We start from the raw sequence: 18831 nt of genomic DNA, 5'->3' as shown, positions 1-18831 counted from the left end.
TAATTGTAAAGTTTTAATAACATGCTTTTGTAATTTTTTTTTTTTTTTTTTTTTTTTTTTACATCAATATAGATTTAAAATCATTTTAGTTTTAGTAATTTTAATACTTAATTTGAAAAATATTGTTCAATTAGTTGCCAAGGCAACATTTCTGATTTTCTTTTGAGTTTTTCATCTACTATTTATATTAGCCTTATTTAAATACTGGAAAATAGTTTTTATTAGTTTCAGTTCAGCAAAACTACCCCCCCCCCACCATTTGCAAACTGATGGTCAGTTTGTATTTGAGTCTTTAAACAGCAATTAAAATTGGAAATATAAAGGAGACGCCAAAGCTGAAAGTTATCTATGAATCATTTCCTGAAGATACATAGAAGTTCTTCTTTTCCTGCTGAGCATTTCTTTTCATTCCGTTGGTGTAGATTTAGGCTAATTTTAGGCTCTTGAAAGGAAATCGAGTCACAGTCTCATAAGCAGGGATGTTTGCTCGGTTTCATTTAGAGCAAGTTTTATTGAACTCACAGCCGGCTTCCTGTCTTTAGCTTTACTCACCTCGCCCACAGACTTCTTTTTATAAAGTATTCCTGAAAAAGTGTGTGATCGTGGTATGCTTGCAGATGAAAGTCTTCCGTTGACAGTGCAAAAGTGTTTTGTGGAGGTGTCTTATCTCGTCTTAACACCGTTATCCTCCTAATATTCAGCATAGTCACCAAACGCCTTTCATTTTAGCTTGTGATCTTTTACTCTTTACCTGTGATTGCAAAGAGTGATGAAGCCTTTTAAAGGCAACATGAATTGCTGTTTTAATCCCATTTTGCTTCTGTAATTTGATGTATTTTTCAGGATGTTCATGAGAGCGAAGCTTGATTTTATCCATCAGAAATTGATTGAATCGTAAAAAGTGGGCCTGGAATACCTTAATAGAGACAGAACAAATCTGAGTTTAAAGCAATGCTTAAATAGCTTTAGCACAGATGAATCTGCAGCAACATGCATTAATAAAGTAAATATGGTTTTTATTTTGTGTTGAAGTTAAAGGAATAATTCACCCTGAAAAATGAAAACCCCATAGTCATTTACTCATAGTCATGTTGTTACAAACCTGTATGATTGTTTCTTCCATGGAAGAAGTTGTTTAGCAGAATGTGCACGGTGTTGTTTTCCATGAATGTAATCATGAATGGATAAAAAAAAGATACTTAAGACTTTCAATTGCGAGATATTTACTCAGAATTCTGAGTTTACATCAGTTTATATCTCGTAATTCTTTTTTCTCAGAATTGCAAGAAAAAAAAGTCAGAATTGTAAGTTCAAATGTCACAGTTACTTTTTTTATTCTGTGTTTTTTAACAGGCATCCATAGTATTCAAACTTTTGAAGTCATATAAACCATAATATACATGGTTACTTAAATACATTACCTTCCATTGTAGCTCTTGAGAAGCAATGACGTTTGATGTGACATGTTAAAGGTCAGTAAATGATGACTAATCTTATGTTTGGATGAACTAATCCTTTTAAGATAAAAAGGACACCATCAATGTAAAATATTATTAATGTATGCATCAATCATAAAGAAAAGCAGGCTGCAGTTTTAACTAAATCCAATTACTCTACCATTTTAATAATCCTTCAAACTCAATTTAAAGACCAATAATTATTTGTAATCCTTGCTGACATTCTCTGTCGCTCTCAGACATGCTAAATCCTTTGAAAGGTGTTCACGTGATGATGCTCCGCTGCAGATATCATCACAGAGCACGGCTTAGTCCCACCGCTCTTTATCAAAGTTCATCAGCTCTCAAATAAACACTTGTCTCTGACTTCAGAATGATGCCTGAGGAGGCCAAGCAAATCTATTACCTTCAACAACCATATCCTTTCCATTGCACAAAAGGTTCTCTATCGTTAAAAAAAAAAAGTTTCTTCAGAATATTAAAATGTTCTTTACAAAACAATGGTTCTTTTAAGAATTGTTCTTTGGCATCTGTGGCATCTCTACGAAAATTCCACCTTGGAACCTTTATTTTTAAGAGTGTGGCTGCTGTTGACATCGCTAAGAACAGAGGTCACATAGGATAGCCATCAGTCCCTGCTCTGCAGAGAACAAAACATAAAAAAAAAAAAACACACTCCATGCTCACACACTCAAAGCTTTGCTTTACTCACACTGCCTGGAGCATGGTTATGGAGGAGGACAGCGAGGGAGTGGAAGTAATACCCATAATTCATCAGCCTGTGTGACACTTCACCCACTACAACGCAGCATGAGCACGCAGACACTGACTCAGAGAGAAGAGAGCTACTGGCAGCGATTGAGACAGAAGGGATAGAAAAGAAAAGCAGAGAAGAGGAATATAAATTGATGTGTACATTATTATGGATGCAAGTCATGTACAGGACCACCAGATCTCAGCAGCAAAAAGAATGCTAATGTAATTGCACAACATTAGCAGTTCTCCATAGAGCTAAATATGTTATAAAACTTGTCTCAACTGTGAGTTTTAAAAATTGTTTAAACCTTCAGCTTTCAATTTATGTCAAAATAGGTTGTATATACATGCAAGTCTGTGTGGATAAGAACTCTTTTTTTTTTTTTCTCTCCAGATATATTTCCTTAACTTTGATTTAGATTACAGAAAGCATGTAGCTACATTGTCAAATGTGAATGGAGGAAGTGGTTGCAATTTTAGGTAATCCAACAAGTTATATGGTCATGAAATACCTCGAGCCTGACCATGGAGCTGGGACCAATTTCCTAAAGTTGTGAAGCATGAAACGGCAGGATTGTAGTGAGAGTTGTTCATGCCATGGTTTTTCTATATTCAGAGGGACCTGTGTGACTTTCAGTTGAGGTGAAGAGAGTTTAATCTGAGGAGGTTGTGACTAGGGATGACATGGATTTTTGTCATTCAGGTCAAGATGTTATGAGAGACAGACTGACATCATAGAGATGTCAGGGCAAAAAAAAAGTTAATTTGAGTAAAGAATCACGCTGTCAGCCCATAAAAGAAAAATGAAGCCATGCAGCTGAGAAAACTGAGCAATTTGGTGGAAATAGAGAATATTAAAGGGCTGAATACAGAGTCTTGGGGGACATCCATAAAGAAAGTGTAATGCAATATGATTAGTGTGTCATACAGTGCAGTGATGACAAGTCTGCGGTTTTCCCGCAGAATTGGGCTACTTTTAAATTATGCTGTGGCCTATTTTTTTCTTCTCAAAGCTTAAGCATTTGACAATGATGATGTTGGTTTTTCGAGTCTCAGTTTTTAATTGATGCTGTCTACTTTCATCATCTCTGCTATCTTTTTCTATCTATCAAATTAAATGAAATCTGCAAATGCATGATCTATGGTCTGTTGTATTTGGTTTGGAAGTGGTATATTTTGGTTTTGGGCTAGTTTTGATTTGATTTTAAGATCTTTGTCCTGGAGATCGGGAAACCTAGATGCCATTAGATATCATTGGTGAGAACATATGACATTGAGTGATGAGTCCAGAGCATTTCAGGCCTTTAATTTGAAAGGGATGAACCAGATTTATAGTTTATTTTTGACATCAGAGTGCTCAAAATTGAAATGAGGAAACGGTGGTCTAAAATATAGATCCTAAAATATGATGGGACAAAACCAGTGGTCTTCAAATAGAAGGATAAGCTCTTTTGCCCTTGCAGAATTAAGTGGTGTCCTCTAGAATATCACATTGTGTGCCTCGTTTGTCTACATGACCCTGTTCTGTTACACTCTACAATATGGAAGCTTAACCAAGCCGCTGTCCAGGATGGAATGTGTTTAATCTGAGAGTAATAACCCACCATGTGGATATTCATGTCTCCAGTTCCGCTCTGTAATCTCACATACTTGTGTACGCACATTACATAATCATGACCTTTGCTCTGTAAAAACATAACATCTGTTACTGGGACAGCAAACACATGTTAACATCTCAAAATATACAAGGAGACGCACAATGCAGGAAATATTTATTTTTAAATCAATAGCATTGACTTGTAGATTTGCATGGCTTGTACACCTCCACACATCATGTCATAAATCACAATTACGGATTATTGGATGTTTATTGGATTGGATTGAATTGGATCATTGGATCTCATTCTTTAATAATATTGACAAGTGACAATAGGTAAGCAGAAAAGGTTTCAGCAAACTTTTACAATCGTGTGTGCAGGATTTTCTGGTGTGTGTGTGTATATATATATATATATATATATATATATATATATATATAATATATATATATATATATATATATATATATAAGAAAGTCATGCACACACTTGTAAAAAATAATCTAAAATAAAAGTATATACATTATAACATTTCATTAATCCAAATTAATACATGAACACCAAGCGTGACTTGATTTTGTTCTAAAATTGGTCCTAAATTTAGAAAAAAGTATGTGATGACTCATGATTTTGGCACTGAAATATTTGCACACAGATTTTATGCATGAATATGTTTGTGCTCACAGTGAATGAGACCCACATCGTTTATACGTCATCTCTTATAAACCCACCAGTTGGTCAGCTCAAATGCTAAAGCTCTAATCTGTGAGTGTCGGATATCAAGTGATACAAGTGATGAAAAGTGTTTGGCTGAGATGTGTGCGGCCTGAGGAAAATGAGTTTGCACAGGGACGGAGTGTCTCATTACTTCTGCTTCAATCATCTAACATGAGAGGCTGTATTGTGTAAGAAAATATGCTTCATTGCTGTCTTACATCAAGTCTGCTGACAGTCGAATCATAGAAGTCGCAGTATTCTCATTGTATTCACTCTCTTTCAAACAGGCGACTGAGTTCGAGCCCTTGTCATTTCAGCCCAACAAACATCATTCATACAGACTTAGTCCCACAAAAACCTGCTGAAGTGATGAACATAATATATATATATATTATTGCTGTATTATGTGAGAGCATCAGTGTGGTGATTGACATGCAGGCTCACATTGACCACGGGCCAGTTTGTGTTTGGGCAGTATTAGCAGCAACAGCTGTGTGGCAGTGACGGCCTATAAATATTTGAGAAGAGACTCGATCTCTCAGTGTAGCACTGGAGTACAGTATCCTTCCTAACTTTACACCCCTGTGGGCATGTAGAGTCAGTGAAGGTGATATTGAAGTATAACTTCTCCCCTGGTCATGAAAGTTACACCTGAAAAGTGATGCTATTTTTCTTCTGTGCTCCCTTCCACAACAACCTGGACATGAAACTCAAGGTCATTGAGTTCAGTTGCTTTGAGATGTTACAAGAAGTCCAAAGACTTTCATTGGCAACATAACGTACCTCTACCTATATTTACACAAAACTCCAAAATTGTACACCAGAGGCAGTAAAACGGCAACAGTTTTATTTCTATTCACACACATTGGGGCAACTTATCAATTAAGAAAGACTTCTTTTCGCATGGCTCCTTGCACAATTCTATGCCCTGACCTCAAAATGCTTTAACCATAGCATATTATTTGTAAAGAAATACAATTCAATGTTTGCATCACACAAATAGCTTCATATTTATGGCTGTTCTGACGTAGTAAACTTCCTCAGTAGCTCACGTGGTACAGCATTACACGTGCGATGTGAAGTGTGGTAATGAGTCCTGCAGAGCATGAGTCACAGTAAAAGAGCTCAGGAATGGTTGCTTTAGAAAATGTGTTTTTATCTCACGTTTGTTTTTGTTAACATTATTGGGAAGGTTTGGTGGAGTTGGTACGTTATTTTCAAATGCAATAGAACATTAACCTTTTAACGCCAGTCACAAAGATTTCATTTCCGAATTGTCACGATATATAGTGTAATAAAACGTTGCCATCTTCATGTCACTCTGTTTTGGATAAAAACTAAATCATCTTTTAGTGCCACTCACTGGAAATTTCACTTTGAACTTATCGAGAACCAAAGTAACATCGTTTAGCTAGCCGAAATGTCGTCACAGGCATGTATTTCCAATGAGCCTGGGTTTCTCATCATCAAACAGTCTGATGGTATATTGTTTTAGTCAATGAAAAGAGATTTTTTGGGTTAAAACTGTAGTATTGGTTGAAAAGTTCCAACAGACATTTTATTAGTATTACAGAGAATTCTCAAATTATAGAGAATTACCATATTTGCATCGCAGCTAAAATTACTTACTGGGTTAAATCGCTATGCCATTTTATGGTTAATTAAAGAGAAAAAGCAAGTAAACACAGCAATTGTGATTAATTTTGGCAATGCTGTTCCTTAAAGAGTCACGTGTGTGTATGATTTTTGGAAGTTTAATAACTAACTCTAAATTCAGCTTTCACAAAGGCGATAAGTTCACCCCTTTGTTCTTTGTGATGGCTGCAATTGACTGCCGGCAGTCCTGTCACATAAAAGTGTTCAACAGTGCAGATGTTAACCCGGCACTCCTTATGCTGGGAATAGTGTCATTATGCACCTGCCTTTTTTATTCCAAATCATAGAGAGGGAACAATCATGAACTTCTAAGCGACGTCTCAGTACTGCACCACCAGAAAGTGCTTTGAGATTTTGTTTGAACATAATATGTGCAGTTTGAATTCCCTTAAAATGCGCTAAATAGTGCCTTCAATGTTTAATTTCCCTTTAATTCCAAAAATAGTTTACTGAAACTAAGCTGCAAAACTAATATCAAAGGAATATATACACATAATCACCCATATCTTAGCATTCGGTGCCATTTGAGTCCCCACATAATGTGGTATTTTGTGTAAAAATGGGTGTATACTTGTTTCTAAATTCTCATCTTACATAGTTATTTTCTTATTTATAATATACAGTACCTCACCAAAATATATTTTTTGTTATTTATATTTTTAATGATTAAAGTAAAGTCAATGGCAAAAATAAAGTAAAGTCAATGGCTGACTTTAGCATAAAATATCCCTTCTGTTACTGACATATTGTAACAGTGGATGTTAAAACTAGATAAAGTGTATAAATATGTTTACAGCATGTATTGTTACTTGTAATTAATTAATTTTGCATTTAGTTGTTATATACCTTCAAGAGAGAGTTACATAAATGTTATTATTGTATTTGTCAGGAAATGGCTGCATAAAAGCAGCAACGCTACAGGGCATGGTGTGATGCAGACCCTGAAAGAAGGCAGACATATCTCAATAAAGAGCAGAAGAGGTGAAGAAAGGACATTAAGGAAGGAAGGAAGGAAGAAAATGTTAGAGCTTAGCAAAAGAGAAAAGAGAGCACAGAGGAAAAAAATAGAGAGAAAAGAAAAGAAAGCATTGGGATTGTACCAGAGCCAGGACAGCATCTGACAGTCCCCCAGAGCCAAGAAATGCCCCACAGCCAGGGCCCTTGAGGTTAAATGAAATTTATGATTGAATGCTTTATTGATAGAAACTGTAATTAAATAGTCTTAGATGATTTTGCCATTATAATGTGTGTACAGTATATGTTTCTGTGGTGTTTGTGTGTCTGTGTAGGTGCTGGTATTCGCTATGTTATGGGGTACAAATGTCCCCACAAGTATAGTAAAACCAGGCCGATTTGACCTTGTGGGGACATTGTTTTGGTCCCCTTGAGGAAAACAGCTTATATATCAGACAGAATGAAGTGTTTTGAAAATCTAAAAATGCAGCGTGAGGGATAGGTTTAGAGGTAGGGTTAGGGTAAGGATATAGAAAATACAGTTTGTACAGTAGAAAAACCATTTCACCTATGGAATGAACCTATAATGATAGGAATACCAGTGTGTGTGTGTGTGTGTGTGTGTGTGTGTGTCTGAGAGGGAGAGAGAGAGAGAAATAATATATGTTCTCTAAAACTATAAACTTGTAAAATACAATGATAAACATATTTTGTAGCCCAATAAAGGCATAGTAAAACAAGTGAGATCTTATAATAAAAGGTATAAGAACACTTTAACATTATAATTGGCCTTCTATTCTATAAATTGTTATATACAGAACCATTTATCTGATTATTATTATTATTTATTTTTTTGATGTTAATAAAATAAGTTCAACAAATGTTATGCATATCTTTGTGTTTACTTGTAGGGAAAGAAATGGTAAAGTGAAATAATTTAAAATGGATCCAAAATTCCATTAAAATGTATTTTTATTCTAAAAGAAATGTTGAAATTACACTGTGCCTTATAATGTATTTTTATGAACACTTTGTTAAAATAAAGAAAATGTAAATATTGCAATAACTGTACATTCAAAACACTTATTAATTAATTATTAATAAGATGAGAATGTCCTGTGTTTATAATTTGCAGTACAAGTATCATTTTCAAGGATTCCAATGTTAGGCAAGTTTATTATTATTATATAAAGTTTATAAGTACTTGAACATTTCAGTCTGGCCTTAACAGTTTTGTGGCACATTTCAGGTGATCAGTTTTGTGAAAAAAACTCAGTTTACAAATCACTTGACTTTCATTTTAATTGCACTTCAGGCAAAACAAACAAACAAACAAACAAAAAAACAAAACAATGTAATGCAATCCCAGTAACTTCATTTGTAACAATAAGATGGATCATTCAAATGTCAAGTGCACAATGCAACAGATAGTCTCTGAATGTTTGCTTTCTGCTTGAAGACATACTGGGGTCTGTTTTGACTTTATACAGAATGATATGCCTGAGGTCTGGAGAGAGTGTGAGTCATTAAAACAACATTGACAGTCGAGAGCAAGACTTCTGAGGTAGGTTTTATGCCCATCTTGTTTTACACTTCGTCAATTATACAGTGCTTAGTGTCTAGACCTTGCTATTGCGTTACTCCATCAAGGACGGTGTGTGGCAGGAGGATGCGGCTTGGGTAAGAACCTCACCTCAAAATTCATCAACAAATCACGTCAGTTAAGTCTTCACGGTTTAAACATCCTCTCGCTCAGTGCTCAGTGATCTATCTATCTATCTATCTATCTATCTATCTATCTATCTATCTATCTATCTATCTATCTATCTATCTATCTATCTATCTATCTATCTATCTATCTATCATTTGGAGTTGCAGTTTATAGTGATTCTTGTAACATAAGCTGAACCAGTAATGGTAAAAAGCCATCCACGGCATCCTCAAAGCCATCAAATACTGGACAGGATCTTTTAAGTACATAATCTCCTGCTGATTCTTATCTACGCTTCCTCCATATCTATTATCCGCAGCTGCCTATTTCTCTCTCTCCTCCTCTCTCACTACACATCACTGCTGATTTCCTGGCTGCTTCTGATTGGTCCGTACAAGCAGGAGGAGATTAGGGCAGTCCCTAGTCAGCTGGAAGGGTGTCCAAAGAGCGCGAGGGGAGAGAGAGTGATGCTGTCTCTTTAAGAGTATTTTTAGGCTGATAGTTGATGATGGTCAGTGGTGGGGAAAATCAGAGTTAGTGGCGGCAGTGCAGTGGCAGCCTGTGAACATGGATGACAAGGAGAGACCTTGATGTACTGTGGATCTAACAGCTTTTTAAGGGAATTCACACAGCCTAACGCCATTAAGCACACTGGACTTGGGTTATTTACATGTGTTCAACCTTAATTTGTTAGGACTAGAATTAGGTAAGTGGTTACAATCATGTATTTTTACTATTATTGTTATTTTAAATAAAATATACTTTATTTTATTTACTTATTTTGCTAGAATGAAATTTGGACAGGTTATTGGCTCCAAGATGATATATTCAACAATGTAACCATACACTTTCATACATGCAAGCTTTATATCATGCTTGGCTTGCAGATATGAGATGATGTTATGGAGGATGGGATTATTTTTGACCAGTCTGAACTAGCTGTCGAGCTATTTTTTTATTTATTTTTTTTCTGGCTGGACAACCCTATCTATCTATCTATCTATCTATCTTGTTCCTCTCCAGGGCAGATATTTAAATTTAATGAAACTGGCAAACAGTGTGTGATCAAGTTACAGTATTGATTACAGCCTGACCCTCTGCTGTACTCCACATGCAGAGAAGTTTTTGTGCATGTTTGCCTTTGTGTGTGTGTGTATAAGTAGATTGCAACATCCAATTAATAACATAAGCATGTACGCTTCAAATATACTCATATTACATGAATGAATACTGCTCAGTCAAAGCAAGAATATTCAAGGCCTAATGTGATGAGTGCACGTGTGAATGTGTATTTGTCAGTGTCGGCTTCTGTTTATCTGGACTTGTCCATCTGTTCGTGTCCTCGTGTTTTGGTATGTGTATATTTTTAGCTGTGTTAACGTATGCTTGCATCCATTTCTATATCTATGTTTGTTTATGTGTGAAAAGCTGAGAGACTTAAAGAGACAGAAAAAGAGAAAGTTTGTTTCAGGACAAATGTCAAAAGGTTTAGGCTTGTTTGTTGGAATAACATTTCAGGGCCAACAGAGCTTTCCGAAAGTGAAAATGTGTTCTTACATCCCTAGACATCTCTCAAACACACATGCACACACATGCAATCAAACAAACAGCTGAGCTATACATAGACCTGTGGCAAACTAAAAAAAAAAAAAAATGAAAAAAAAAAAAAAAAAAAAAAAAACAATAAAATGACTAGATTTTGGTTTTCAAACTTTTTAGTGGCAAGGACCTCCTAATGATCATCCTAAAACATCAAGGCAGCTTTATGTGAAAAATATTAAGTGTGATATTATAAAGACATGTCTTCTAAATTAAATGATTGACTTTTATATTGTCATTTTACTGAATATAAAGTAAGCATTTTTCAGATTTTACTTAACTGCTTAAGTTGACTACATATGCGTGCATATATGTATTAGGGCTGGACGATATGGCCAAAATTTATATCACGATATATTTTTCCATTTCGGTCGATACGATATAATTCCGATATCGATATGAACACTATAAAAAGCCTCGTAAAAACTGCCAAGAACGCCCACAACAATGTCAGTGTATATACATTTATGAAAAATGAATTTGCCAAGCCTGACAACCTCATTTAAAACCATTTAATATTTTTGGAAAAAAAAAAAAAAACATTATTTTTTGTATTTAGCCTTCATACAAACAATAAATTTCATTTCAGTCTCACCTAATTAAAATTAATATCTTTAACTTCAAACTGTAGGCTAATATATACTACCAGTCAAAAGCTTTGAACAAGATTTTTAATGTTTTTTAAGAATTCTCTTCTGCTCACCAAGCCTGCATTTATTTGATCCAAAATACATCAAGAAAAGTAACATTTTGAAATATTTTTACTATTTAAAATAACTGGTTTTATATTTGGAAATATTTTAAAATGTAAAATTTATTCCTGTAATTTCAAAGCTATATTTTAGCATCATTACTCTGATTACATGATCCTTCAGAAATCATTCTTATATTCTGAACTCAAAAAAATTTGTTGAAATCAGCTGACTTGATGAATAGAAAGTTTAGAAACATTTATTTGAAATAGGAATATTCAGTTTTATCATCACTTTTGAAATTTAAAGCATCTCTGCTAAATAAAAAATTTCTATAATTTCTTTCCAAAAAAAAGAAAGAAAGAAAGAAATGATGCTGACTTCAAAGCTTTTGAATGGAATAGTGTAATCAAAATCAAATGTAATCAAAATGTAATGTTACAAAAGCTTTGTTTCAGATAAATGCTGATCTTTGGATCTTTCTATTCATCAAAAGAATCCTGAAAAAAAAGTACTCAACTCTCTTAAATATTGATAATCAGCAAATCAGCATAATAGAATGATTTCTGAAGATCATGTCAAGACTGGAGTAATGATGCTAACAATTCAGCTTTGATGACAGGAATAAACTACATTTTAAAAATAAAACAGTTATTTTTAAATAGTAAAAATATTTCAAAATTTAACAGTTTTTGCAGTACTTTGGATATAGATTGAAACAAACGTGCTTTAGTCAGTATAAAGAGTATGAAGAGTGCTCTTGAGTTGCTGCAGGAAAAAAAAAAAGGCATGTTGCTGGAGCCGGGCTTAAATGCAAACTGATTATCTGCCAGCAGGAGGCGCTGTGAGAGTGGTAGACCCAGCGGTTTCTCCAGTAACGGCTATAATCACAGGAGCTCCGCCTATGAACGCTTCTTTATCAGATAAAATGAAAATGCCATCGAAACTTTTCTGAAAACAGTCGGTTCCCTTCAGAGATACATTCATATAAAACACCCGCGACATGTTTTGATTTTGAAACGTGCAGTGCTCATATTTATTCAACGAAGTCAAACGCCACAAATAAATCAATGTATGGGGAACACTGGTATATCGAAATATCGGAAATGTGTTTAAAAAACCATATCACCGTTATTGAATTTTTTTTATCGCGATACATATCGATATTGAATTATTGTCCAGCCCTAATATGTATATACACTACCATTCATAACTTTGGAGTCGGTACAATTTATTTTATTATTATCATTTTTTTAAAGAAATTAATGTTTCATTTCAGAAAGGTGTGCATTAAATTGATCAAAAGTGACCGTAAAGACATTTAGGGTGTTACAAATGATTTCTGTTTAAAACAAATGCTACTCTTTTGAACTTTCTATTCAGTTTTCAAAAATATTAAGCAGCACAACTGTTTTCAACTGATAATAACAATAAGAAATGTTTCTTAAGCACCAAATCAGCATATTAGAATGATTTCTGAAGAATCGTGTGACAGTGAAGACTGGAGTAATGATGCTGAAAATTCAGCTTTGCATCACAGGAATAAACTAAAAAATAATAAAATAGAAAACAGTTATTTAAAATGTTAATAATATTTCACAAAATTACTGGTTTTGCTGTATTTTGATCAAATATATTCAACCTTACATTAATCTTCCTGACTCCAAACATTTGAACATTTTAACAAAATTTGAAGTTTCTTAGAATTCAGTATAAATAATAAGATATGAATATGGAATTTATTCAGAACCATGGTATTATCATCTGGTGCCATTGTGTCTTTAGAGTTTCAGGTGAGAACTCAACAATACTTATAGACAGCTGCAATCAAAAGTAGATTTCAATATAAACACAAATATAGCTCATTCACATTCTTTTTTCTTCCTTCTCTTTACTCTTGATGTGTTAACAATTACCTCATTTACATATATTTTTATTTCTCCCTGACAAATTAGATTTTGTTTTTTTTAATTTGAAATTTGTGCATTTTGAAAAATAAATGAGAAACTATTCAGTCCGCTGAGCTCTGAAAGAGTGATATCTGAGCAATCAAATGGTCTTCTGGGTGAGAATGGTGCTGTAATCGTGTCTAGAGAAATATTCAATCCAATCTGGCCATGTGTACAGACACACACCCCCCCACCCACCCACACACCGACAAATGGTGGGAGAGGAAAAATGATTCCAGCTTCCTAGTGTTTACACTTCCCCACGCATGACGCAACACATAATCAGCACCACACACGCATGCATGCAGCCCTCCCCCAACACATGACGCGCAGGCCGAGTGGGAGAGTGAAGCCATGCACGACTCTCTCACGTCCTCACCGTACACACACTCACTCACAGGAACAGGCTCTGGAGAAACGTGACTCTCTATCTGGCTGTCTTAGTCGCTGTGTGTTTTAATGGCAGAATTCAGTCTGCTCAGTGACGGAATAGAGATATGGGGTGAATTTCTTCTTTATATTAACATTACTGCGTTAGAGCCAACTTTATTTGACAACGCATATGCCACATACCTCATTCAAAACAATTTTATAACATTTTCTAGCATGTTGGTACAATTGATAAAAATACACTATTTCAACACAAACCACAAACCTTATGCTAATGTATGAATTCATATTGGATTGAAGAAATTTGTTAGATAGAAAAAAATAGATAAACATTTCTATCTATCTATCGATCAACCGAACAACCTATTGTTTTATCTATCATTTTGTCCATATAACTATTATTATATCTATCATTTTATTATCTTCATGTTGTTGTATTTCTGGTTCTATCATTATAAATATCATTCTATTGTTATGTCTACCCTTCTATCATTATATCTATCACTCTATCATCATATCTATCTATCATTCTAGCTTTCTGTCTCTCACTCTCTCTATTGTTTTGTCTATCATTATATTTCCTTATTGTTCTATTTGTTGTTTAATCATTATGTTGTTCTGTTATTCTAGCTATCTACTGTTCATACTTCAAAAACTATGAAAAAGCCTTGTTAGAAATTTGTTTAAAAAGACATATATAATATGAAATGAAATTCAAATAAATGTTATTCTACTTCCATATTTACATTTGAATTTCAAATCGGCATCCTGTTTTCTATTACAATTCAAGTTCAAACCAAATTTAATAATTGGATCGTAATTTAAAATGCATTCTCAGTTCAGTTCTGACCTCTAGTTCATAAATCTTGAATTTTGTATCTTCAAATTTGGGCAAACAGGTGAGATTCATTAATGATATAGTTTCAAGACATGCTGACTTTGCTGGAAGAGACATTTTTCCCAATAACATCTGACTCTGCCCATTACAGTGAGGTGATATATGATTATTCCATAGACCAATGCTAGACTATAACTCAGAATGATTGAGGGCTTCTTCTAAAGTGATGAAAATGAATTTGCATTGGAAGGAGTAAATGGCATTTATGGTTTTGGCCTTAATTCCCAGAGAGATGCAATCTCTGGTGTAGCTTGGCAGATTGTTTAGACTGCTCTTGTTCAGCGCATTGCAGGGTGACAGGCTTGGTCTACTGTCTTGAATCAAATGTTTCTTGTGGAAAACTTGCCTGGGCTGTAAGCCAGGTGCTCCTGATTAATGTGACCTCTTTTCAACATGGTTTTCAGTCTGATTTTTGAGTGAGCAAGGCATCACTAGACGTTTTAGAGAAAAGGGAAAATATAGAGAGAGAATATGGAGTCAAAAAAAAAAATAAGATTTGATTTGAACAGGTACAAGTTTGGCTCAGTTCAACAATAGCCCCTCACTGCAGAACACAAGATCCAGGTGGCGTGGTTGGATCCACATCTAGGGGATGGAGATTGGTAGGTTTAGGGGTGGAGATGGGTGGGTTTAGGGATTAGGGGGTGGAGACAGGTAGGTTTAGGTATATGTAAGGTGGGAGGAATTGGATCTGGATCCAACCACGCCCCCTGGATCTTGTGTTCTGCAGTTAGGACCATCTCTAGTTCAAAGCACGAATAAAGATAAAAAATTATCACTTACTGTATAAGGAACGTCTGGCCCTTGACAGTGTGCCTGTTATAAGTGGCCACTCATGCTCTGCAAACATTGAATTTAGTAAAGGCAGTTAACAGGCCTTTTTAAATGTGATGCTTTAAAAAAAACTGCTCAAATGCTGAGTGGATATCATGGGATGAATCACTGTTCAGTAAAGAAGAGATTAAAGGTCCTGTATTTTTGACTGTACCAAAGCATAAACACCATAATAAATTCATAGGTATTTAGGAAACATGCCAAGTTCACATACTTGTTTCTCAGAAAAACAATGCTACAGACAGCTATTCTACTTTGAAAATGTGCATTCCATGCTGGAATGTCTGTTGTGTTTTGGTCCATGTGATTCCACCCACTGCCAGTTTAACCAACAGTAGTTTGAAATCCCTGGGTTGCCAGTTGGTGGAAAACAGCGTATTGAAGCCATTGAAGGAGGCAAATAAACTGGGTCTGAGATCACAGATTCTACCCAACCTAAAAAGCCTCGGCATCCATCTGAAAAGCTCTATGACCATATTAAAACATGGATAAATCAATGCATAAACTTGCAGTGTAAGGTTTGTTGACTTCCATTGTCAGCTGTGTTTGTTCCTGTTGCGTGTTCTCAATCCGGCAACCCGCATGAAGTTTGAGTCGGAGGAGGAGGGGGCGGGGGAAACAATATTTTGAATTTGGACTGCAGTCCCCATTTCAGCCGCTAGCAGTTGTACTTACTGCACATTTAACACTTCATTAGATGTTTATGGTTCTTTGCTTCCTTTGTGGTTTATAAAATATTTTGGAATATTTTGCTTGCATCCCCACCAGTTAGGAACCACTGCTTTAGAGACAGTAGGAAAGTGGAGATCTTATAATGGCCAGCTATTTAAATTTTTGAAGTGTGATGGCTGTTGAGTGCTTCATTCTGGAAGAAGGCAGGGGCAGCAAGACTCAGGTAATGGTGCTGGCATGGCGGCACTGATGGTCTTTTATGGATCCACCATTAGCAGTAGAGTGGAGCACATTACATTCTCTCAGGACCATATCTGATCCTGCCAAGCAAAAAAACCTATAATGCAGACAGAGAAAAAACATGATTCTCTCGCTGCCTGAGAATTGAATGATGCTGCATGTGAGTGAGTATGCACATAATGACAGGCAGCCATAGAGAGAACGTGGAAGAAACAAGTGAGAGAGGGAATTGTTATACCCCATCAATGTTTACTGTGCATTTGAAGGTGAACTGGTTTAAGCCATTGCCACAGGCACAGTCTTTTATACTGACTGCAGTTGACCTTCTAAATTAATAAACATAAACCATATTGCATTTTATAGCATCTTGCATCCAGTGCACAAAGTTCTTAGAAGCAAAGCAATAATAATAATAATTATTTTTATTTATTTATTTATTTATTTATTTATTTATTTATTTATTTATTTTAACCCTCTTTGCACACCATTTCCTCAGAGATTTTTTTTTACATTAAAGCACATAATGCATAAAAGATATTTTGCTTAACATATTTTGCTTTGTAGAATTTCCTTTAAAAATGCACTTATCTAAGGTATTATTGAATTTTTTTAGCGATTAAACTTTATTTTAAAACATTCAAAATCATATATATTGTTTCTTTGTTATGAGGAATTCTTATTTGTTGGTTAGAAGTATATTGTGCATTGAAAGTGGGGTGGATTGCAGTTGTCATGTTTTTTGTTTGTTTTATATTCATTATAAAAGTACCCACCTTTTCCTTATATTATTTATTTTACATTTAGATTAAAGGCAGATAAAACGTTAACTAGGAGACGACAATATCAATTATTATTATCATAATATTAAACATTTTTTTTTTTTAAATAAAAAAAAATAAAAAAAGTATTTTTTTTAAATAAAAAAAAATTATAATAAAACAGTATTGCGATAACACTAATTATAGCCTATGGTGTTTTTGTTTATTTATTTATATTGATGCACCGTCAACATTCTTATTTGCTTTCAATTATAAAATGATTTTTATTTTTTATTTTATTTTTTTGCCCAAACGATATCAAACCCCTAAAAGATGCCCGAACAAACGGAAGCCGATTATTAGCGGACAGTTTGTCAAAGATGAATGATTATGTGGCTTTAAATTCAATTTTCGCGAGGTGATGTATGCTGATCACCTGTCATTGTGCGGCGCATGCGCAGAGGGGCGATTGTGAAAGCGGGTATGCATGCCCTCAGATCCTCGTATCCTCCATCCTAGACGCCGATCAGCAAACAGCACTAGAGACACAGAAATGTGAGAATAATCAGGGATGCTCGCAAGCTGTAAGGTAAGATGATGTTTGTACCACTTTAGCCAGCCGTTATGATGAAAACAATCACGTTTTTCCATGTGATCACAGTGGTAGTTTAGAGGAAGGATGATTATAGTGTATTGTAGTATAGGGCTACTTCTAGTCTGGAAATGCTTTCGGAAGGATGCGGTTTTAGTGATGAGGCTGGGAAATCCTCCGAAAGGGTTTGATCAAGGACGAATGCATCATGATCGGGACAGTGAGGAAACCTCCATTTCTCACCGTTTGCTCTTTTATTTCCCGTTTTAATGCATGTTATGTAGCGAGGTCAGTGTGATTCCTGCAGATCGTGACTATCTGAGATTGATCATCTACCATCTACAACCTCATATCAAATGTAAATTGGAGTAAAAACATATCCTTATTTTGTGACTAAGACTGCCAATCCTAACGAAACATTAAGTGTTCTTTAACATAATGTTGTAAACCCATTTGTGTTTAACACATGCAGCGGAGGTTTTACAACCCGGATATGCCGACGGAGGATTTCTGTAAACGGGCTGTAGATGTTGCTTTTGAAGGAGCAGAAGCAGGGGAAATAATAATAATAATAATAATAATAATAATAATAATAATAATAATAATAATAATAAAAACTTATTCTGTCAATATATGTTTGTAGGATGTTGGAAGAACACATCGTGACTATTTAACGTTGATATCAGGTTAATGATCGCGATGAGAATAAAATTTTGATGGCACGCGGTATACTGAAAAACATTTATACATTTGCGAATAAATACATGCAGAGTACCCACTGACCCTTTAAAGTTCCTCATCATATACGTGTCCGCATAGAATTACGCGATGCATGAGCTGAGTGTAGAGCGCTGTCCAAGGTGCTGAAAGGAAATGCCCAAACGCTCAGTCAATTACAGGGCGAATGCAGTCATGATTTACACGAGATTTCAGCGTTTCATCACTGTTGCATATTCATTCTAGATATTTATATAATCTGTATTTCACATGTTGATAAACAATATGTGTAGTAAAATTGTCTTTGCCAAATTGTCACTTTGTCTCTGTAATGGCAGAATTAAATTCACAATTTGGATTGTAGTTATCAAATAACCTAGACTTAACCTTTTTTTTTTTTAAATTAACTTTTGAGGCGATTAATTATTTTCATAGTATGGTCTATAACAGATATGTTGTCAATATTTTATGTATTCCAGCTCAATGTCATTCAGAACACCAGGTAATATAAGATCATGCAAAATAAATAATAATGAAAAAGTGATCATTAAAATAGTTTTAGATTATATAAAAGGGGAATGCATGGTACTCAGGGCAGTAAGGGAGCCTCTATCCCTCACTGTTAGCTCTTTTATTTACCA

The 18831-nt window shown here is 34.9% G+C and overlaps 1 protein-coding gene across 5 annotated transcripts in view; it reads left to right on the top strand.

Annotated features, from left to right (window-relative positions):
* The first annotated feature begins 9303 nt into the window (after positions 1-9303).
* LOC109110441 (protein piccolo-like) overlaps positions 9304-18831 on the top strand; it is a 75335-nt gene continuing 65807 nt past the window's right edge. For 4 of the 5 annotated variants that reach the window (XM_042775565.1, XM_042775563.1, XM_042775564.1 and 1 more), the window contains exon 1: positions 17322-17470. The gene's annotated coding sequence lies outside the window, so the exon portion shown is untranslated. Of the gene's footprint in view, positions 9556-17321; positions 17471-18831 lie in introns of those variants that run through there. The other variant, XM_042775562.1, reaches the window with a different exon arrangement.

Source organism: Cyprinus carpio, chromosome A18, assembly GCF_018340385.1.
Source record: "Cyprinus carpio isolate SPL01 chromosome A18, ASM1834038v1, whole genome shotgun sequence".
Lineage (NCBI taxonomy): Eukaryota > Metazoa > Chordata > Actinopteri > Cypriniformes > Cyprinidae > Cyprinus > Cyprinus carpio.
The sequence above is the reverse complement of the archived record's forward strand: the minus strand, read 5'-3'. Positions and strand labels throughout refer to the sequence as shown.